The 23,134-nt window shown below is 35.3% G+C and overlaps 1 protein-coding gene across 1 annotated transcript in view; it reads right to left on the bottom strand.

Moving 5' to 3' along the window:
- LOC107564364 (bone morphogenetic protein receptor type-1B-like) overlaps window positions 1-23,134 on the bottom strand; it is a 61,473-nt gene that overhangs the window by 34,659 nt on the left and 3,680 nt on the right. The window contains exons 2-3 of the mRNA XM_016249424.1: window positions 21,511-21,567; window positions 10,449-10,515 (exon numbers count right to left, since the gene is read on the bottom strand). The gene's annotated coding sequence lies outside the window, so the exon portion shown is untranslated. The remainder of the gene's footprint in view (window positions 1-10,448; window positions 10,516-21,510; window positions 21,568-23,134) is intronic.

The following is a 23,134-nucleotide window of genomic DNA, read 5'->3' as shown; positions in this document are numbered from 1 at the left end:
AAGTGAAAACAGAAAATGTAAAAATAAAACTTAATTCAAAATATTAGCAAAACCTGTACTATGAAAACACTATTGGCGAAATCTGGGACATTTTACATTGATTTGTATGCATTATTAATGTGTATTGTCACTGATTAAATACATAAATAAATAAACGATACTAAAATAACACTAATGCATACTGTGCGTACTTCAAAAATAGTATGAGTAGTAGGATAGTATGCTATTTCAGACAGCGCAATGCAAAAAAAAAAATAATAATTCATTACATTTAAAAACAAAATAAAAATAAAAAACCATCACAATTGTTGACATTTTTAGCATAAAACACACAGCAACATCAGACAGCGCAATGCAAAAAAAAAAATAATAATTCATTACATTTAAAAACTAAATAAAAATTTAAAAAACCATCACAATTGTTGACATTTTCAGCATAAAACACACAGCAACGTAATTCTTACTACTAGGGCTGCACAATTAATCGAGTTTCTAATCGCGATTACAATTATGGATGCCACAATTACGTAATCGTTCAAAGCGGCAATTTATCGTTCAAAGTCCACTTATGTTATTCTGCGTGCTTAAGATGCGTTTTTTTCTTTCTACATGTTATCTTTAGGGTAGGGTTTTTCCCATTATTTTAATTTTAGTTTTAGTATAACATTATAATACAATTCAAATTTTTACTTTTTTATCATTTAAAGAAGAAACCAATCCGAAGTATAGTTGACATTTGAGGCTTAATACTATAGAAAAGCACAACATTTTTCAGTTAGAGTGGTTTCAGCTAATTTTCATATAAAAATACAGCATGCAGTTGCATCAAACAATGGTATAAACATCATTCAATGTAAATTGTGATAATTGTAATTAATAATCGCAATTACAATTTCAAGGGAATAATCGACAATTATGATTTTTGTCATAATCGTGCAGCCCTACTTACTACAACAACAAAAACACTACAGTATCATAGTATCATCGTGAATGTGCCGAATCTGCTGATGTAATTGCAACCGCTAATGATAGAGAAGGGGAGGGGGAGGCCGGGGAAGAGATGAGCTCTCGTGCCTCCGTTGGTAAAAAAAATTAGCCAATCAGCATCGAGTGTTCACTTCCAGTGCTGAGGAGTGTTGAGAAAAGAACCCTTGCAAGGGAGGCTAGCCTCCCTTCTGATATCAACCAATCATCAAAGAGACTAAATTACATGATATTAGTTTGAACGTCTCCCGCTGCGCTGATAATGTACCAAGTACTTATGATGAGTAGTGATATTGAATATTTGATTGCCAACAGATTTACCAAGCTGTCATTCAAACAGTATACAAATTTAGGGAAAACAGCCTAAGCTGGATATAGGCTACAGCAGTCGGCTTAATTAAATGGCGCAACAGGCAGCTCTCGTTTAACACAGTCTTTTAAGAAGGGATGGATGTTTGCTTCAAGTGATAGTCCAGGTAAGTGAAATTATATTATCTTGCTGTATGTATGTCATTTTCTTTACGTTTTCTGACTAAAAGCAACCAAAAAGCCATTTTAAGGTGGTTAAGCAAATAATAATAATAATTGGCAGGGATCCCAGACCAATACAATTAGTGTGCCTCCTCTATTTTAAAACCCACGAGCCGCCACTGACTAAAACTAATAAACAAGCAAACAAGAGAAAAAGAGGTCAAATGAACAGCGCTCCCTCTTACTGAGGCTTCTGGATAACCAATCAACCAGTAAATCTGTAAAACACACTCACACACACACACACACTTCTCCCAAACATAATGAGCAGCGATGGTGGTCATCTTTAAGCTTTGACCTTTGACTCTTCTTCCAATTTGTACTAGGTTGACCTTTAACCCATATCAAACTCAGTCCAAATGAAGCTGAGCCTTTTAAAGTAAAGACAAAAACACGCAAGCTTTGTTCCTACCTACATAGGCCAAATACTCACCTCTGTTAAATACGGTTGTCACTCCTTCTCTAAACACTTGACCCTGTTCTGTACACAGAGTTCCGATATTTACTGAAGCTACAACCAAACTCACTCCAGAAACATTCAGATTGTGAAAACACTGCAAGAAAATGATTTTCTTACTTGAACTTGTCTTGTTTTGTTTTCCAGTACAAATATCTAAACATACTTAAATCAATACAGTACATTAAGTCTTAAAACTTAAGTCTTTAAAACTTAAAAACAAATATCTGCAGATGTGGACAGAAACATTTACTTAATTCAAATGGAAAACAAGATTTGTCTTTTTTCTATTTTTCTTAAGCCATTCTCTGCAGATCATTTTCTTACGCAAGTCAAAAACTCAATTAATTTTGAAAGTTAGGTATTAAGACTAAGGCCCAACCCCAATTCTACATGTGTGTGTGTGTGTGTGTCAGTAAGCAACGCAGAAATATAGAACGGTAATTAAAAGCTCTGATTCACACCAGTATGTGTGTGTAATGCAGGAACTAGACGACGTATGATGACGTGTGACGGCATAGTAGTGGTGTCCCAATTCTTAGGGGAATATTTTCACCCCTACCCCTTGACACTCTGTTTCAAGGGACAAGGGAAAGGGGTAGGCGGAGGGGTAGGGGAAGGGGAAGGGGTATAAAATAGAATTGGGATTGGGCCTTAGTGTTTGAATAATTTTAGATATTTGTACTCAGTAAAAACAATTATTGCTGCGATTAGTTATCACAAATTAAAATTCAACACTAAATTAAGTAATAATGTGTTGTTTCAACTTAAAAATTGTTGAGATAACTTACATTTCCAACTTAACTAAAGTTAATAATTTTAAGTCAATCACAAACAGAATTTTTTCAAGTTGTTACAACTAATGTATGTTAGCATGTTGCCAAACTAAAAAAAAAATGCAATGCACACAGGAAAATGTCTTCAAAATAGTTCATAATCAAATTATCTTTATCAATCAATACTGAATGAAATTTATTAGACAAGACAACATTTCTGTCAACTTGCAATGCATTCTGGGTTTGCCAAGTAACCAAGGTATCCAATATGGCAAGTAAATGAGGTTTTGGAACAGTCTGCTTACTAATTTCATGTTTACTTCACATTTTCATTTCACTGGTGCATGCCATTACAAAGTAAAAATGTCTTTGTAATTGTTCATTAAAGTTTAAAAACTCCTATAAATATTGCAATAATTCCCCTATAACCACTTTTCTCAATGCAATCATTCCCTTCAGACTAAACCAAGCCCCACCCTACATTATTTTGTTGAACATCCTATTTGACTTGGAAATGCATCACAATACAGAAGCAAAATAGTTTGTGAACACCATTTCATGTTGCTTTAAAATGCTCTCTAGGTAAGCAGCTTTGTACAGAACTACAGTGTTTTCACTTATTTTATGACTGTTTGTGATGCTCAAATGACAAATCCAATGCATTAAATCAGCAAACACACATTCCCCACTAAAGCCATAATGGCAGCGGCACCCTGACTAACACGAGGAGTCTCATACCAATCCATTCCATCTGTTACCCGGCCCACGCTACAAACTCATCTTCCAAATGTTTGCTCCTGTTTTCACAGCTGACAGGAGGGATGCGTTAGTCTGTTAAAGGAGCGTTTGTCAGCTTTCGGTTGGTGTGAGTGTGTGTTTTGATGCTATTAGGAGAGGTGAGTGTGTTGTCGCTGCCATTATGTGGTGTGTGTCATAAAGCGAAGTGTTGATCGTCCAAATGTGGAGGTGTAAGAATCAGCAGCAAAAATAGACCTTCAGCTGTCTGAACAACACACGCATGCTTTCGAATACAGTGCTCACCTAAATAGCACTGATAATAGCACTGAAACTAATAAAAGCATAAACAGTTTAAGCCTGGACAACGGCTCAGACAACGGCTATGTTTCCAAACCCAGTGGCTGCCAATGCTGGAGGCATTTCAAGGCAGTAATCAGAGATACTGTAGATATATCGGTCAAATTTCTAAGGAAAGGTTGATTTTATATAACTATAATTTAATGATTAATTTGATTTAGACTGTTTAGTGTGTGTAAAGTCATATTATACAGGTGAATATGTTTTGGAACAGATCTTGTATTTGTGTGAGAGACAGAATACCTCACCGGTTAGGGTTTGCAAGAGAAAGGTCAGAGGTCAGTGTAATGACCTGAAGAGACTGAGCGACCCCACACCTGCTTGAGATCATCCGTTTGGTCACATACCATCACACACACACAACATACACCAGTGTATCCTGCACCGCGTTTTAGCAGTGAACCACTGAATTCACAACTATGAATAGGCTATGAAAACATAAGGCAACATAATTCAACTAGTGATGTAATTTGTGAGTGAATCATTCATTTTAACTTTTTTTGGTTGGGAATGGAATACTACTATACTACTTTTTACAGAATGTATACTGTGGACTGTATACACACACTCCTATAACATTTACCATAATGTAAACAAGCACAAAGCAAACTGCAGGAATATTAGAAATACAGTATTCCACAATGCAATGCACTTGACCTTTAATGTTTAATGTTTTAATTGCAAAAGCTGCAAGATATGAAGACATTTTTACATGAAATAGGATTCAATTTAAAAAAAATTTGAATGCACATTTTGAGTTCAAGAGAAAGGTCAGAGGTCAGTGTAATGACCTGAAGAGACTGAGCGACCCCACACCTGCTTGAGATCATCCGTTTGGTCACATACCATCACACACACACAACATACACCAGTGTATCCTGCACCGCGTTTTAGCAGTGAACCACTGAATTCACAACTATGAATAGGCTATGAAAACATAAGGCAACATAATTCAACTAGTGATGTAATTTGTGAGTGAATCATTCATTTTAACTTTTTTTGGTTGGGAATGGAATACTACTATACTACTTTTTACAGAATGTATACTGTGGACTGTATACACACACTCCTATAACATTTACCATAATGTAAACAAGCACAAAGCAAACTGCAGGAATATTAGAAATACAGTATTCCACAATGCAATGCACTTGACCTTTAATGTTTAATGTTTTAATTGCAAAAGCTGCAAGATATGAAGACATTTTTACATGAAATAGGATTCAATTTAAAAAGAATTTTGAATGCACATTTTGAGTACATGTGACAACAGTGTAGCACACTACTGTTTGAGGGAGTAAATAATGACAGAATTACAATTTTTGCATGAAAACAATCAAAGTGTATAATCAAAATGTATCATAAAAGTGTTTAATTGCATTAAATGGATGTTGTTTTTAATTTTCTTATTGCCTATGATCAATGGAAATGGTCAGCGGCACACAGATAGCGAGGCAGAGTGAGTGTGTGTGTGTGTGTGTGTGTGTGTGTGCGTCGGTGGACTGTGAGGGGAATGTGTTAGAGTTCAACATAGGTGAATGGAACATAATCAGCACATGTAGGCTGCTCCACATCTATTCTGCTTAAGCAAAGACAAACCCACACACACATTCACAAACTAACGAGGTGCCTATGATCAATGGAAATGGTCAGCGGCACACAGATAGCGAGGCAGAGTGAGTGTGTGTGTGTGTGTGTGTGTGTGTGTGTGTGCGCGTCGGTGGACTGTGAGGGGAATGTGTTAGAGTTCAACATAGGTGAATGGAACATAATCAGCACATGTAGGCTGCTCCACATCTATTCTGCTTAAGCAAAGACAAACCCACACACACATTCACAAACTAACGAGGGCAATAGCGGCTCCGCTGCCACCTGGCTCATCCCTCCAATTAGGAATTCCCTAACAAGGTGTCAATTAGAAGAAAAGATTGAACGAGACAAAAGCAAAGGGTCACAGAGGGCAAAAAAACGTGATAAAGAGACAGACAACAAGGCGAGAGGAAGTGATGGCAATTACACATAACTATTTGATCTATTTTTGATTTCTCCTCATCTTCGAGTTTAAAGGGCAAATGTTTGACATTTGGAAAGTGCTAAAAGTTGTCATGAATATTTCTGGATGGGTGGTATAGCGGTTAAAGATCAAGATGGTAACTGAAAGGTTACAGCAGTGGTGGGCGATATTGACCAAAATCTTATTTCATAGTATGAGAATTTTTTTCACAATAACGATATATATCTCGATATAGCTATGTTTTTGTTATTAAAAATAAGAAAAAGAAGCAAATTACAAAGACAATAGAACAAATAAATATAAAATACACTTTTAATTTATTCAGTTACAGTAGGCTACAGTAGGTTTATTTAACATGTAGTAAGAAATATTACAGACATTTAATAAAGTGTATAAATAAAACACTCCATAGTCTTCACTGTATCAATCAAACATGAACTGATTCTTATTAAAGATCCAAAAGTGATTCAGTCAAGTGCAGTGAGTGATTAACATAAATAATGACAGACAGCAGCAGGTACTGTAAATTAGACTGCTGTCCCTTTAAGACCAACTGCACGGATCCAATATACTGATACACATCCGGTTTTCAACTGTTTATGCCAACTGTTTAACTGGCATTTTGACATAACTGTGTGCATATTTGACCATTTTGATTTCTGATCTGTTTTTGCGATCGCATGCTGTCTGAGAGAGGGTATTTCTGTGTGTGTGTGTGTCAGTCAGCGCGAGCAGCGGATTGCTTATTGCGATTAACAACTTTATTAAACATCATGCATGTCCCAAATTCACGATCGCATGCTGTCTGAGAGAGGCGCTTTCTGGGTGTGTGTGTGTGTGTGTGTGTGTGTGTGTGTGTCAGTCAGCGCGAGCAGCGGATTGCTTATTGCGATTAACAACTTTATTAAACATCATGCATGTCCCAAATTCACGATCGCATGCTGTCTGAGAGAGGCGCTTTCTGTGTGTGTGTGTGTGTGTGTGTGTGTGTGTCAGTCAGCGCGAGCACAGCATTGAGTTATTTTTCACTGCTTATTGCACTTAATAACTCTATCAAGTGCATCCCACTTTTTATTTTCTCATTCATGCATGTTTCCTTGTCACTCAAAAGTAGTTATAACTTTTAAGTAGTACTATGTTACGCAGATATATTTGCATACCGCAGAATACACAATATAGCAAAATCTCTATAGACACTTTATACTGCGGTAACGATACCATCATACCGCCCAGCCCTATGTTACAGGTTCGAACCCTGAAAAAGCTTTGTTCATGATGAGCTGGTATGGATGGTAAGGCTGCACCACTATTAAAAATTTGGCCAATTTCAATAACCCAATCATTTCTTGATATGGCTGAAAACTATGGAAGCTTATTTTGGCCACATAATAATAAATGGAAAAGGCTAATTGTGACTTTTTAACTCAGTATTGCAAGTTATAAACTCATTAACTGCAAGTTTACATCTCCCAATTCTGACTTTTTTCTTAGAATTCTGAATTTACATCTTGCATTTTTGAAATGTTTTTACACTTAACATGTCACAATTCAGATTTTATTTTTCAGCACGGCATAAACAATAAAAAGAGGTAATTGCGACTTTATATCTCAATTCTAACTTTTTTTCTTCACAATAGCGAGATTATATTTTACAATCTGACTTTTCTTCTCAGAATTACGACTTTATATCTTGCCATTCTGAATTTATATCTCACAATTCTGAGAATCGAAAGCTATAAACTGGCACAAATAAGCTTATGTAGAAAAGTGATAAATGGTCAATAAATTTAATAAATAGCTGATAAATTTAATATCTGATAAATGGCTGATAAATTAAAACATTAAAATACTGTATTACAATTGTATTAATTGTTTTCATTCTAAACATTATCTTATGCATTTAACTTTTTTATTACATTATTAGTGGCAAAAGTGATCTAAATGTAAAAATAGGGCAAATAATGTTTAATGTTTAATAACATTAATACTGGTAAGCAAAAAAATATCGGCTGGTAAGTAAAAAAATATCGTGAACAATGGGGAATTCACTAAGAATTAATTGTAGCCACTTATAATGTCATTTAGGCACCCAATTCATAAAATAAATTAAGTAAATCACATAATGACAAACACATACTCACAAAATGTTTCAGTCTGGACATAAAACCATTAAAACTGTTTTTACAACTGCACGTCTCAGAAAAAAAAAATGCAAATGGATCCTGATAACAACTCCTACACAGGCAATCCACTGGAGGTCAGGACCTCTGAACATGACCTTCGACCTCTGTTTTAGGATCAGTCAGTCAGAGCACTGTGAAAAAGTCGACTACCTCTGAAAACATATAATATCCCACCCGGAAGAAAATAAAGATATGAACGGAGCAAAGAGACCAAGAGGAGAAAGGATGAGGAACTGAAGCATGCATGTGTGTGGATATCGGTCAGCTTAGTCTGGACACAAACCGCCCACTTAGACAGGAAGAGATTGTTTGAGTGATATGTAAATGTACCACATTTGTTTTGTCTTTACATGTCATTTAGAGGTGGGTTTATCTGAAATAGATTGTACCATATACAGGTGTGGAAAAAGGAATTGAGATTGTATGATAACGGATTTACTTGCTGCTAAATGCTTCAAGCAAAACTGTGACTGAAAAACTTGAAGCCACTCACAGGTGTTCACTGTAGCAGCCTGGGAATTTATACATTTTGTGCACACTTCTTAAATGTCTGCTTAGCCCCTGCTAGTTAGATGCAGTCCCTACCATAATACTACCAAAAAAAAGTATCTCATTCAAAAGTAGTCATATATTCTAACAAAATATAAATGTGTTGCAAACAGCAAACACATTGCGAATAAAGTTTTGGGACATTGGCCATAATTGCAACAGCGTATTAGCATACTGTCACAGTTACAGACTTCTTTTGTTGTGTTTTCATTTTAGTTTTAGTTTTAGTCATGCCCATTTTGACTTTGACCTAGTTTCTGTCTCTCCTTTGATTAGTTCATTCAGTTCACCTGTGTTCATTAATCATCTCATTAGTTCCCTCGTTTAGTATCTATATAAGTTCTCCCTGTTCTGTTCAGTCCTTTGCCGGTTACTAGTTTGTGGATTTGCTTTTGCTTTGCTCTGTTGGATTTTCTGCTGGATCTAGAGTTTCCTTGTGGATTTATTAAAACAAAGATACAAGACTGCACTTTTGTGTACCTATTTTATAGGCAAGGAATTTGCATCCCATGAAACATTGCGAATAATGTAATTGATTCAAGCAGTACAAAATAAAACTACTGATAGAATTACTGATTATTGTAAATTATAGTGTATATATATGCACACACATATACAATATATATATATGTAGACACTACAGTTCAAAGGTTTGGGGTTTAATGTTTTCTAAAATCTCTTGCTCACCACGGCTGCATTTATTTGATCAAAAATACAGTAAAAACTGAAATATTGTGAAATATTTTTACAATTTCAAATAACAGTTTTCTATGTTAATATATTTTAAAGTGTAATTTATTCCTGTGATGCAAAGCTGAATTTTCAGCATCCTTACTACAGTCTTCAGTGTCACATGATCCTTCAGAAATCACTCTAATATAATGATTTGCTGCTCAATAAACATTTCTGATTATTATCAATGTTGGAAACAGTTGTTCTGATTTATATTTTTTGTAGAAAATGTGATAAATTGTTTTTAGGAGTCTTTGAATAGAAAGTTCAAAGAACAGCATTTATTCGAAATAGAAATCTTTTGTCAAATTCTAAACTGTCACTTTTGATCAATCAAGTCTTAATTTCTTTAAAAAAAAATCTCTCTCTCTCTCTCTCTATATATATATTTATATATATACAAATAAATGAGCAGATGAAAAGCCCAATAAGACTGACTCTTGGGAGTTTCTACAGAGGTATCTTCATCCCTTAATCTCAGATGCTCACAACAAATCTGTCATGAAACGTTTATACATTACCATCCCAAATCACTTCATCAATGAGGGAAATTAATGAGATTTTACATCCAGAACCCGACTGTTGTGCTCTGTTTCCAAAGACACGCAACCCCTGTGTGTGTGTGTGTGTGTGTGTGTGTGTGTGTGAGCAGGTGGTGGAGTAGATCTAGGGGTCAGCAGTCGTGCTTCAGCTCCCAAATATAGAGCGTCCATGTCACTGACTACGAGACGCAGATCTCATATCATGCGGAGACCTCACCACAGTCGACCCTCTCTCTCCCGTTCACACTACCGTCTTTATCTGGCCTCCACAGCCTGGCATTCAGAGTGGTATCATGTGTGTAGTGTTGTCTGTCTGTTGTCTGTACACTCACCTGAAACATGAAACCAGCTCGCGGCCCCCCGAGCATGACCTCTAACCTCTCTTCCTCTCTACAGATATGAGACTCCTGCCCGCTCGTTCTGCTAATACGGAGCTTGTTTGCGCACATATAGGTTATGGTGTACCTAAAGCTTCCGTGTTGATCGCGTTACGGAGGTATAAACATTACCGGTAACAGCGGGGTCTCGACCAGCAGTGGACATATATGTAAGGTAAAGCTTTGGCGTGTGTGTGACTGTGTTTACCTGCACACGTATCGCTGTCCCCCATGCATTAGCTCCCACAAACCATCCAACCCTGAGCGATGGAAATCTGTAGGAACACACATAATAATATGTTTTACAAAGGCAAGCAACACGATTTGAACAAATATTAAACTTTAGCGTATAACGTGCTGTATCGTTTGATCAATGGACAATAAAACAGGAAAACTGGTCACATCTAGAGACTGCTTAAAGGTTGGAGATTTGAGTATCATGGTTCAGAAAACGAGCAAAATCTGCTACCAAAGTATGGTGCACCAATCAACTGAGAAAACCGTTAAAGGGTTATTGGCTGATTATTAGCTGCCTGATGCTGTTGATTTCTGATGTCATGTCACTGCATTTTTCCACCAATCAGATACAGAAAACATCTAATGCGAAACACAAGACATCAGACAGAGCCACATCAGCACCAGTCACAAGTCAGTCAATGTAATTGTGAAAGGGATGTGAAAGACATCCCTTTCATACTAAGATAGAGAGAGAGAGAGGGTGGGTGGTGTTTAAATTAGTGCTAATTCAACATGGGTTATAACGTGTAGGGCAAAAACAAATATTTTTTGCACATTCACAGCTTTGTTCGTCTCTCAGACACTGAATTTAATGCTGTTTATCAGTGAAAACATTTGGCATCATAAAGTATTTGAACACTTAATGTCATTGCATTAAAAAAAAATTACTACTAATAAAAGAAAATAAAAATAAAATAAAATAAATATATATTTTTCCAAATAAATGACACTTGATTTGATTCAAAATATCATAATACATGCTTTTTATTTAAAAAAATGATATCTGCTTTGATACAAATATATGCTTTTTTAAAAGACACCTAATTTGATACAAAGCACCATAATATATTTTAATGATAAATTACATTTGCTTTGATATAAAAAAAACAAATACAAATACTGTAAAACATTTTGATACAAATGGTTTTTTTAAATAAATGACACATGATTTGATACGCAATATCATTAATATATATTTTTTAAAATGACACCTGCTTTGAAACAAAAATATAAAAAAATTACTCTTGCTTTGATACAATATATCCTAATATCCTTTTAAAAATTGCATTACACCTGTTTTAATACTAAATATCATAACAACTTTTTAATAAATGACCCTTGCTTTAAAAAAAAAAAAAAGCATTCAGTTTTAAGCGTGACCTAATTGTCCTAATATTTTTGGCGTCATTGTCCCCGATCTATATAAATGACTCTCTATTTGTAAATGTTCTTTATTATAGATCAGTGATCACTGTATAATAGATGTGTCTTTAATATGACACGTATGAATGATGGAAATGCAAATGAAGCATGAAAAAGCCCCTTGGCATCCCTTTTGATTTGATACGCAATATCATTAATATATATTTTTTAAAATGACACCTGCTTTGAAACAAAAATATAAAAAAATTACTCTTGCTTTGATACAATATATCCTAATATCCTTTTAAAAATTGCATTACACCTGTTTTAATACTAAATATCATAACAACTTTTTAATAAATGACCCTTTCTTTAAAAAAAAAAAAAAAAGCATTCAGTTTTAAGCGTGACCTAATTGTCCTAATATTTTTGGCGTCATTGTCCCCGATCTATATAAATGACTCTCTATTTGTAAATGTTCTTTATTATAGATCAGTGATCACTGTATAATAGATGTGTCTTTAATATGACATGTATGAATGATGGAAATGCAAATGAAGCATGAAAAAGACACTTGGCATCCCTTTATGTGTTTGTTTGTATCGATAGAGAATTTGACAAAAGAAAAGACGATGCAAATCTTCCAATTCATGTCATTTTCTGATGCTTTTTAGTGGCGAGCGCTTCAAACAGGTGCACATCCTCCATTTCGCAATTACCCACAATCCTCTACTCATGACTCAGCCAGCTGTTACTGTGCAAACCTGCAGCTCTGAATAGTGCAGCGAATCAGCCATGTATTTCAACGTCTGTGGGAATTTTTTGGCCTATTTTATTGTCCGCCAAGTTTAATCGCAAAACAATACACAGCACAGAACAAGGTGTGTCTGTTAACACTCTAGAGGAAAAGGGAAACACACAAACACACAGACACACACTTCAGCCATGCTGAACCACAGGGGAAAGACTTCACAGTGCACTGGCTTTTACGGCCGTCCCGTTTGGCAGTTGGGTAAAATATTCCGGAGCTGAAATTAGCAGCACGGCACAAAGACCCTCATTGAGAAGGACGGCTGGCACGGAAAGCTAAATCACAGCAAACCTGTCCAAACCGTAAGACAGCTCAACAGCTCCCGACGGTTCACCACAAGACCACATCTCCAGATAAACCATCCTGAGAGCAAGGTGAATCTGATAGCGCCTCAATCAGACACACTTCAGACTCCGAATCCGTCTGATGACACGCTCTAATACTTAGCACCACAACAACGGTTACCTTGAAAACTCCAAGGATTCCCTCAGAAGTCCCGAAGAGTGTGTGTCTCGCAGACGTCTCTATTTCAGCGCGACTCACTGAAGGATTATACTCACATCTCTTCTTTCACACTGAGCTTTAACACACACAGAACAACATTCGCTCTGTTGAAAGCTGCTATTGTTCGGGTAGATACTTCAGAACAATAGAAGCCATCAGCAAAGCTTCACAACACCTCTAATATATCAGCCTATTACACACTACAAACTAGTACACTGAAATGGGTTCATCTATCTGAAGAGCAGGATGGCAAAAATGCTAAATCAGCCAAACAGAAAAGCATAATCAGATGTTTGTTCACTCTCTGACATGTATCTTATATTTACTTATTGACTTAAAATAGCAAAACAATATGTCTTGTCGCAAATTAGACACTTATTAAATGAGCACTTATTTTTATAAAAATATTAAAGAATATTCAGAGTTCATTACCACAAAAAATTATATTCTTAAAAAGAAAAAAAGAAAAAAAGACACTTGCAATAAAAATGAACAAGGCCAAATAATCACTGTTTCAAAAGTATGGCAACTAAATGAAATAAGTTTAAGTAGAAGTACTTATAAACAAAACTAAAATAAAACTAAAAACGGGAGGGGAGGGGGATTCATTAAAGCTATATAGAAATAGAAATAAAAAATAAAAATGACAAAAAAACTTAAATAAAATAAAGCTATATAGAAATATAAAAAAATTAAACTGACAAAAGCACATAATAAAAGTACTACAACTTAAACCAAATTTAAAATAAAAACTGAAAATATCAAAATAAAAGCTAATTAAAACTATTAATAAAAATCATAATAGTATATAAACAATACTAACGTAACATGGTTATATTCAATTTTACAACTTTGTTTGACAGTGTAATGTAATAAACATTAATAGCAAGACAGTAAAAATGATTACATAAACAGCTTTTCAAATTCATATACAGAAGTTTTAACTGAAAAAAATGTAATGTATAAAAATAATGTGCTTTTATAAAATTAAGCTGTTTTATCGTCCAAAAATTAGCCCCATTCATTTCCTTTGTAAATTTCTTGCCCTAACCTTGATTTTTTTTTGTTAATAAAGAAAACAAGGCAAATACTGTCTATTGAACTTAACTTGCATTAAACCAGTTATATTCATAGCAGATTTACAGTCTTTAATTCTTAACCTGACCATTTTGACCCATTTAGACCGATTTTTGACCAGTTATAAGCATGAAACGTGCACATTATTGCATTTACAGACTGATCCGCCTGTCACATGGGTTTTCGCCTGTATTTTCACCATTCCCCCTCATAATCACACCACATTTGAATGAGAACACAATGAGCCTGAAGGAGACAAAAGAGATGCTGAAACTTTATCGGATGGAGGCAGCAGCACCAGTTTCCCTGTATGACACACAAGCGAGCGGGTGTGCATGTGAAATGGATATATACAGCACTGGCCATCGGGAGCACCGGGAGAATTCCCAGTGGCCTGGCGGCTGATTTTATTTTTTTTTTTGTTATTATCATTGTTATTAATATTAATATTTTATATTTATGCCTTCTCAATGTACCAAAGTGATCATTTTCGATTTTTTCATTCAATAATAAATCGGTTAGTCTTGACTGGCAACGCTGCGCTATAGGAATATACTATATTCCTATTCACGTGTTCCACGCTTCCGTCAAACGGTTCCGAACAGAACCGATGCGCGAGACTCGATGAAAGAGAGGAAGTGGCCAGAAGCAGCAGTGAAATGTAGCAACATCACTGACCTGTTCAGGGCTACAATGGATTCTCGTCTATTGTTCTTCAAAGTGACGTGACATGTGGCCAAGTATGGTTACCCATACTAGGAATTAGTGCTTTGCATTTAACCCATCCTTAGTGCACACACACACACACACACACACACAGCAGTGAACACACACACCGTGAACACACACCCGGAGCAGTGGGCAGCCATTGGGCAGCCACAGCCCGGGGAGCAGTTGGGGGTTCGGTGCCTTGCTCAAGGGCACATCAGTTGTGGTATTGAAGGTGGGAGAGAGACCTACGAGACTCGAACCCGCAACCTTTGGGTTACAAGTCCAACTCTCTAACCATTAGGCCACGACTTCCCACAAAAGTGCAGGTCAGTTTCATCTGTAAATACGCTAGATAGATTTGTTTTATGAGTATTAAACTGCTAGTATCTGTTAGGCTATCAGTAGCACCCCATTATTATCATCATTCAGAATACTGTGCTAAAGGATATCAATATCGATTATAAAGTGCCATTAGCAGGGACAGATATTCACATGAATTTATTGTACAGGGAGGGAGCTAGAGCAGACAGCAACATAAAAATAATATGAGTAACAGCCTAATAATTCAATAGTGTATTAGACTATTTCAGCAAATATATTGTAGCCTACTAATTTTTGACATTTAGGCACTTTAGAAATTGTGTTTTAATACACTACCAGTCAAAAGGTTTTTTTGATCAGTAAGATTTTTAATGTTTTTTAAAGAAGTCTCTTCTGCTCACCAAGCCTTCATTTATTTGATCCAAAATACAGCAAAAACAGTAATATTGTGAAATATTTTTATTAAAATTTAATTTATTTCTGTGATCAAAGCTGAATTTTCAGCATCATTACTCTTCATTGTCACATGACCCCATCGAAAAAAAATTATATTTATATACTGACTCCAAGCTTTTGGTATAGTCCATGGGTAATGTTACAAAAGCTTTTTATTTCAGATAAATGCTGATCTTTGGATCTTTCTATTCATCAAAGAATCCTGATGTACTCAACTGTTTTAAATATTGATGATAATAATAACAACAACAACAACAACAAATATGTTTCTTGAACAGCAAATCAGCATATTAGAATGATTTCTGAAGGATCATGTGACACTGAAGACTCTACTAATGATGTTGAAAATTCAGTTTTGATCACAGAAATAAATTACATTTTAAATATATATTCCAATCGAAAGCAGTTATTTTAAATAGTAAAAATAGTTCACAATATTACTGCTCTTGCTGCAGGCTTGGTGAGCAGAAGAGACTTCATTAAAAAAAACATTAAAAAGCTTACTGTTCAAAAACCTTTGACTGGTAGTGTACATTTGTATGAAATATAGGTTTATTAAATCTAGGGTATTTAAGTCATTTTAAGATAAATAATATTCTTTGCTAACAAATTTAAATGAGGTGAATGTTTTCAACAAGGTGGACACAGTTCCAGTTGTGGATGTATAGGCTATATAAAGGAAATAAGGGGCCAAAATTGCACCTTTTGGGGTACAACAGCTTGTCACTGGAAGAGGACCCTTAAAAGGACATATTTGTTCCTTTTTTTTTTCCCCTAATACACTCTTAAAAATAAAGGTGCTTCAAAAGGTTCTTCAAGCGATGCCATAGAAGAACCATTTTTGGTTCCACAAAGAACCATTCAGTCAAAGGTTCTTCAAAGAACCATCTCTTTCTTACCTTTTTATAATCTGAAGAACCTTCTTTCGCCACAAAGAACCATTTGTCAAACAGAAAGGTTCTTCAGATGTTGAAGGTTCTTTATGGAACCCTTTAGACAAAAAGGTTCTTCTATGGCATCGTGAAGCACCTTTATTTTTAAGAGTGTAGGTAGGCCTACAAATTAGTACCTTAAGAGTACGAATTACTACTCTTAAAAGAGTAGTTCACTTCCAGAACAAAAATGTACAGATAATGTACTCACCCCCTTGTCATCCAAGATGTTCATGTCTTTCTTTCTTCAGTCGTAAAGAAATTATGTTTTTTGAGCAAAACATTTCAGGATTTCTCTCCATTTAATGGACTTCTACTTCTATAAATCGTCCTACATCGCTGCAGAAGTACCGACCTAGTGTTTACAAAGTGAACATGCAAAGAAGATCAAATGACCTTTACAAAAATAAAACGGCAAGACAGCGATGTAGGACGATTTAGGACGATTTTGAAGTTGGAGGAGAAAATGAGATGAGTTTTTCGACATACCCTAACTGTCATGAACGGAAAAAACAGAGTTCACGCAGAGCTAGACAAGACGAGCGTTTGAGGTTAAAAAGTATATAAATTGTAACTTTGTTTTAGAAAATAACTGATCGTTTCACTAGATAAGACCCTTCTTCCTCAACTGGGATCGTTTAGAGCCCTTTGAAGCTGCATTTAAACTGCATTTTGGAAGTTCAAACTCAGGGGCACCATAGAAGTGCATTATATGGAGAGAAATCCTAAAATGTTTTCCTCAAAAAACTATTTATTTACGACTAATTAAAGAAAGACATGAGCATCTTGGATGACAAGGGGGTGAGTACATTAATTATCTGTAATTTTTTGTTCTAGAAGTGAACTACTCCTTTAAGGTAGTAATATGTACGGTGTACTGCTACGGTGTCAAGCTGTTGTACCCCAAAAGGTACAATTTTGGCCCCTTTTTTTCTGTGTGGCTTGAATGAGTGTGAGATTTCCCAGCCTAAAATTGCGTCCCAGTCCGGCCCTGATACAGCAGCTCAGGGATGCAAGATAAATGGGTTATGTGAGGGTTATCCGTCAGCAGTTTACAAGTTTATAAGTGCATACATGAGCAGACACACACATACACATACAGCATTGATCACCAGTCCAGCCACTGAGACAGGAAGTAATGAAACTCAACTAGCATAAGCTCTTTCACAGACGTGAGCACTGGAGTGGGGGGGGGGTGGCAAACCGGAAAGGAGGTAAATCAATCTTAATAGCCAATCACGAACATATAAGAGCACAGCAGGGCATCTGTGTAATGTCCCATGTGATAAGTAGATTACAGTTTCTGCAGCAAATGTGAATGGTGCTTACCTGTGTTAAACTCACCGATATGATGCTAAGGTGTTAAATACACACACTTCCATTCAAAAGTCTGAGGTCTTTGAGATTTTTTAAAAATCTTTTCAAAGTCTTTTATGATTACTAAGACTCACAAAGGCTGCATTTATTTGTAAAAAAAAAAAAAAAAAAAAAAAACTAATATTGTGAAATATTATTTCAATTTAAAATAACTGTTTTCAGTTGAATAGATTTTAAAATGTAATTTAATAGTAATTTGTAATCTGTAATTTGAGTCACATGATCCTTCAGAAATCATTCTAATATGCTGATTTGCTGCTCAGAAAACATTTCTGATTATTATCAATGTTTAAAACAGTTGTGCTGCCTCATATTTTTTGTGGAAACCATGATACATTTTTTTCAGGACTCTTAGGATGAATATAATGTAAAAACAGCATTTATTTGAAATAGAAATCTGCTAAATCTTTCATAACATTATAGATGCCTTTACTGTCACTTTCGATCAATTAAATGTCCTTGCTGAATACAAGTCTTAATTTTTCCCCCAAAAATAAAAATTCTGCAAGTGAACGGCGTATTATTGTGCCATCTCAAAGAGGCACAAAATCACTTTCACAGACTTTTTCACTAACTGTTCCCTCCTGGTGGAGTGCTCTGCCCAAATCAATCCCAGCAGCTGAGTCCTTACCCATCTTCAAGAAACGACTAAAAACACATCTGTTCCACCTTTATTTGACCCTCTAACTCTAACACTTTCTATTCTATTTTAATTCTATTCTTTATCTATATTTATCTTTTTTAATCTTTATTTAAAAAAAAAAAAAAAAAAAAAAAATACATTTTTTTTTTTTTCTTTGCTAAAAAAATTATTTTTGACACAGATCTGAATTTTGGCAAACAGATAAGTGCTGTGGTGAAGAGCAGCTTTTTCCAATTAAGGCAAATAGCCAATTAAACCCTATGCTCTCATTTAAGGATTTGGAGACAGTTATCCATGCCTTTATCTCTTCTAGACTAGATTATTGCAATGCACTTTATGGGTCTCAACCATTCATCGTTGTATCACTTGCAGTTGGGTCAGACGCAGCCGCGAGGTTACTGACTAGCTCTAGGAGAAGGGAAAGTATTTCCTCGGTCCTAGCATCTCTTCGCTGGTTACTGGTGCAGTAAAGGATCCATTTTAAGATTTTATTATTTATTTTTAAATGGTGCTTCCCCATCATATCTGTCGGAATTATATTATTTGTTTATGTACAGCACTTTGGTAGTCACTAGTTGTTTTTACATGTACATATATATATATATATATGGGGGAAGTCGTGGCCTAATGGTTAGAGAGTCGGACTCGTAACCCAAAGGTTGCGGGTTCGAGTCTTGTACCAGCAGGGATTGTAGGTGGGGGGAGTGAATGTACAGCGCTCTCTCCCACCTTCAATACCACGACTGAGGTGCCCCTGGGCGCCACAGCAAAAAAACGGCTGCCCACTGCTCCAGGTGTGTGTGTTCACTGCTGTGTGTGTGCACTTTGGATGGGTTAAATGCAGAGCACTAATTCCACCATACTTGGCCACATGTCACGTCACTTTCACTTTCATATAAATAAATTGACCTTGACCTAATCTCAAAATCAGGTAATAAATGCTCTTGGGAACACATGCATCACAAAAGCTACTCATTTCTAGATTTCATCTAGAAAATGGGTTTGTGGGTGGTAGGAACAGGAGGTTTTACAGTATATTACGCGCAACAGTAGAAATGTGTCATTTCAATTTACTGTTTATTGTTTAAATTTGACGTATTATTATGGAGTTCAACTGTGCGGATCACAGGTAATGCATATAATGATCGCATAACCTAAAACGTGACTGATACAAATTCTAATTTATTGTCAGAACTATCTAATTTACAATGCATAATATTTAATTTTTTTGTTTCGTCATATAATGTGAGACTTGAGATTCTTTTTAGAAATAATCGTCTTTTAATTTACATAAAAGAAAATAATCAAATGAGCTTTTGCTTCTAAAGTATCCAGAAATAGACATACCACATTGTTATTTAATATATAAACCACACATTTATTTCCACACATAAAAACAAAAAAAACTGATACAGACCGCTACCGTCACATAAAATTACTCATAACATGATATAAGATTTGGATCATACCGCCCACCCGTAGTGGGTGGATTGCAGAGGGTATTTGGCTTTTAGACAATGGAAAAATGACTTCCTTTTACAAGTGTGTGGTGTTTTATTCGGCTGGTTTCCAGATCTTTTCAGAGAGAGACAGTTTAATATCTGACAGCAATTAATCATAAAGCGCTCCTGGGATTTAAATGGCTCAATTTCCTCTTGATCTATCTCTCTTTTCAGCAAGCGATAATATCAGCCCTGCAGACACGAGCAATCTCTCTGTCACTCACTTATACACACACACACCTGGGTCAATGGGAGGTGTGTGTGATCATATATTACATGAGGAATGTGCCGTGATAACATTATTTCCTGCATGATAAATCACTCAGATGAACCTGAAGCCTTTATAGACTCGCTACACTCTGGATTAGAGATCTCATGCGCTCAAATGCTTTAAATCTGTAGCTTCGTCAACTGGGGTTCAAGAAAGTCCCTGGGTCCTGCAGAACTACGGCTGATCCCATAGAAAAAAGAAAAAACATGTCTGCTATCTCATTAATATCTCTATTGTTTCCTGAAGGCAACAATGACATTAGATAAAGAGCCAATTGAAATGTTGTTCCAAACTCCAAACTGTAGATATCTTTCTTCTGAAGAAGACAAAAGAAGATACTTTGAAAAAATGTTGTGGTCCAAACAACATTGGACCCCATTGACTTTCACTGTATAGGCAAAAAAAAAAAAAAAAAATTCAAAATATCTTTTGTGGTCCATAGAAAAAAAAAAAAAAAGTACATCTTTGGAACAACACATGAATAAATTCAATATATTGTACATTATCCAATTACATTATTGTAATTTTATGGCTAAGGATTAAGAACATACATTTTTCGAAATATTTTTTACTTACATTACTTCTCCAAAAAATATTTTATAGAAATAGAAAAATTCATATTCATTCTAAAAATGTCCATGGCATTTTAAGATTTAATCAACTTCCATTTGAGTTTGCCGGGTCACAAAAATAAATGTTTATATAAATAAAGATAAAATATAAATCTCATATATCCAGGTTTATTTAAGACCGTGGGAACTCGAGTTCTTCAAAGAAAAAAAAGTTGTTGAGTGGATAAATATCTTGATATTTGACTGTTTTTGCCTTTTTAAAGTTTGTTTTGTCCTATTTTTAACTATTTAAATCACCTTGAGGCTCCCTGGTTGAGAATTACTGGGCTAAACAATACAAATACTTTCCAAAATGTTAATATTGGCCCATAATGACATGGTCAGAGATATATTATGAATCCCTCTATAATATCAACAACCTAATTTTAAGAGAAACATCCAAAACAAAACTAAATCGGGGTCAGCGTGAAAGATGCTCGGGACAGTCGATTTAATCGTCACTTGCCCAAACAGGCTGTGTTGTCACAAAAGCACTGTTTATTTCATTTGTATCTTTGTTCGATTGTTCCATTGCTTGTAATTTGTTTATCTGTTCTCATTGTATTATTGGCTGTTCACTTGTCTTTAATAATGTTTGAACATTCCTCACCTATTTCTCAGCATTATTAATGGTCAGCATGAGTCACGAGTTAATCCATCTGAAAAATCAATACCTTTTTGATATAAGGATGCTCCATAACCAGCCAGCAGCCAATCAGAATGCAGATCACCTGTGAAGAGAAAATACACAATCAAATACGCCCAAAACCACATGTGATACCTTGCCTACAGACTAAACGAATATACTAACGTATGAACATCAGCACATAATGCTCCAATAAATATTGATCTTTTGGGCCTGACACTTCTCGACTCAAATGATGCAATCAACATCACATAAACATGAATGTGTGTGTATTAATGTGAGCAGTAGTGTCAGGGTGAGGTTGAGACTAATGGAGCTCAAACAGAGACTCCCTTTGAGTCACACACATGATAATATTAGCATGATAAACCCAGTATTAGCATATTAGCATGATAAACCCAAAGGAAGTGAAAAATCTAAGAAAACCTAAATAGCTAGAAATGCCCGAGCACAGTGTCTATACACCCCAAGCATGCTAGTTTTGTTGACTTTGCACACTGGCAGTACAGACAGTGAGCTTTATCGATTGTAATGAGTGTTCTATTTTTTCCCCCCGATTTGGTACGGTTACAGTGTACTTGTCTTTGTTGATTCAAACAGACACATTTGAGTTATGACGAATTTGCACACTTGCACTTCAGACAGCTTTAGAGAGTCGTCATTGTTAGCTAAAACTAAAACTATTAAAAATCATTTTAGGTAATTGAAATAATAATGCTGAAGTAAAATAAAATATAAATATTAGATTAAAAACTTGGACTGAACTTAAATGAAAACTATAAATATTGCCTTGACAACTAACTGAAATAAATAAGTTGAAGTACCAAAATTACAAGAAATGGAAGTTCTGAACATATTGACCGTGTATATTTTCAAGTAAAATGGCTTGTCGACAGTGTTGTTAGTTTTAGCTAACAATATATACACAAAAAAAATTCTGTTAATTTTAATAAAGCTGAAATAAAATAAAATATAAATATTAGAAGAACTTGAAAAAAACTTTAAAATCAGAAAGTTGCTTTGGCAACCTGTACAACTAAAATGGAAAATTAAAAAAAATAAAAATGAGTTTTTTTAATTAAATATAATTATATAAAATGAAAAGAATTATACTATATAGAATTATTTAAAAAGCAAATAAAAATGAAAACTGAAAATATAAAAATAAAAGCTACTTAAAAATGAGTAAATGTTAGTAAAATAACTGCTTATTGAACAAGAAAAAAAAACGTAGGATGGATCTTGATTTCATGCATTGGTTTTTGATTGGATTGTGAAAAGTAAGAGTTGCATCATAGATGTCAAGTGAGTTATATCACAGGAAAGTTATGACATTTTGATTTCATGTCAATTTTAAGTGTTCTAGTTATGTCGACTTTGTGTGCTTGAGCTGTAAACGAGGTTTACTACAACTCACACATTCCACCGCTCTCTCTCATACACACACTCACATCTGCTGTTCGACTCTGGCTGGTCGTTGAGTCTTTCCTGCCTAGTCCCATGACGAAAGGTGGGGGGTGAGGTAAGAATTGGATGCTTTATGCCATATGGTCACACACTCTCCAACATGAACTCCACATAACACACACAGGCACTAATCAGGTCCAGCTGTGTGTCAGTGTGTGTTATGTGGTTGCGTGCGTGCGTGCGTG

This window comes from Sinocyclocheilus grahami, unplaced genomic scaffold (genome assembly GCF_001515645.1).
Source record: "Sinocyclocheilus grahami isolate Dianchi unplaced genomic scaffold, SAMN03320097.WGS_v1.1 scaffold926.1, whole genome shotgun sequence".
Classification (NCBI taxonomy): domain Eukaryota; kingdom Metazoa; phylum Chordata; class Actinopteri; order Cypriniformes; family Cyprinidae; genus Sinocyclocheilus; species Sinocyclocheilus grahami.
This window is presented reverse-complemented; position numbering and strand designations above follow the sequence as displayed.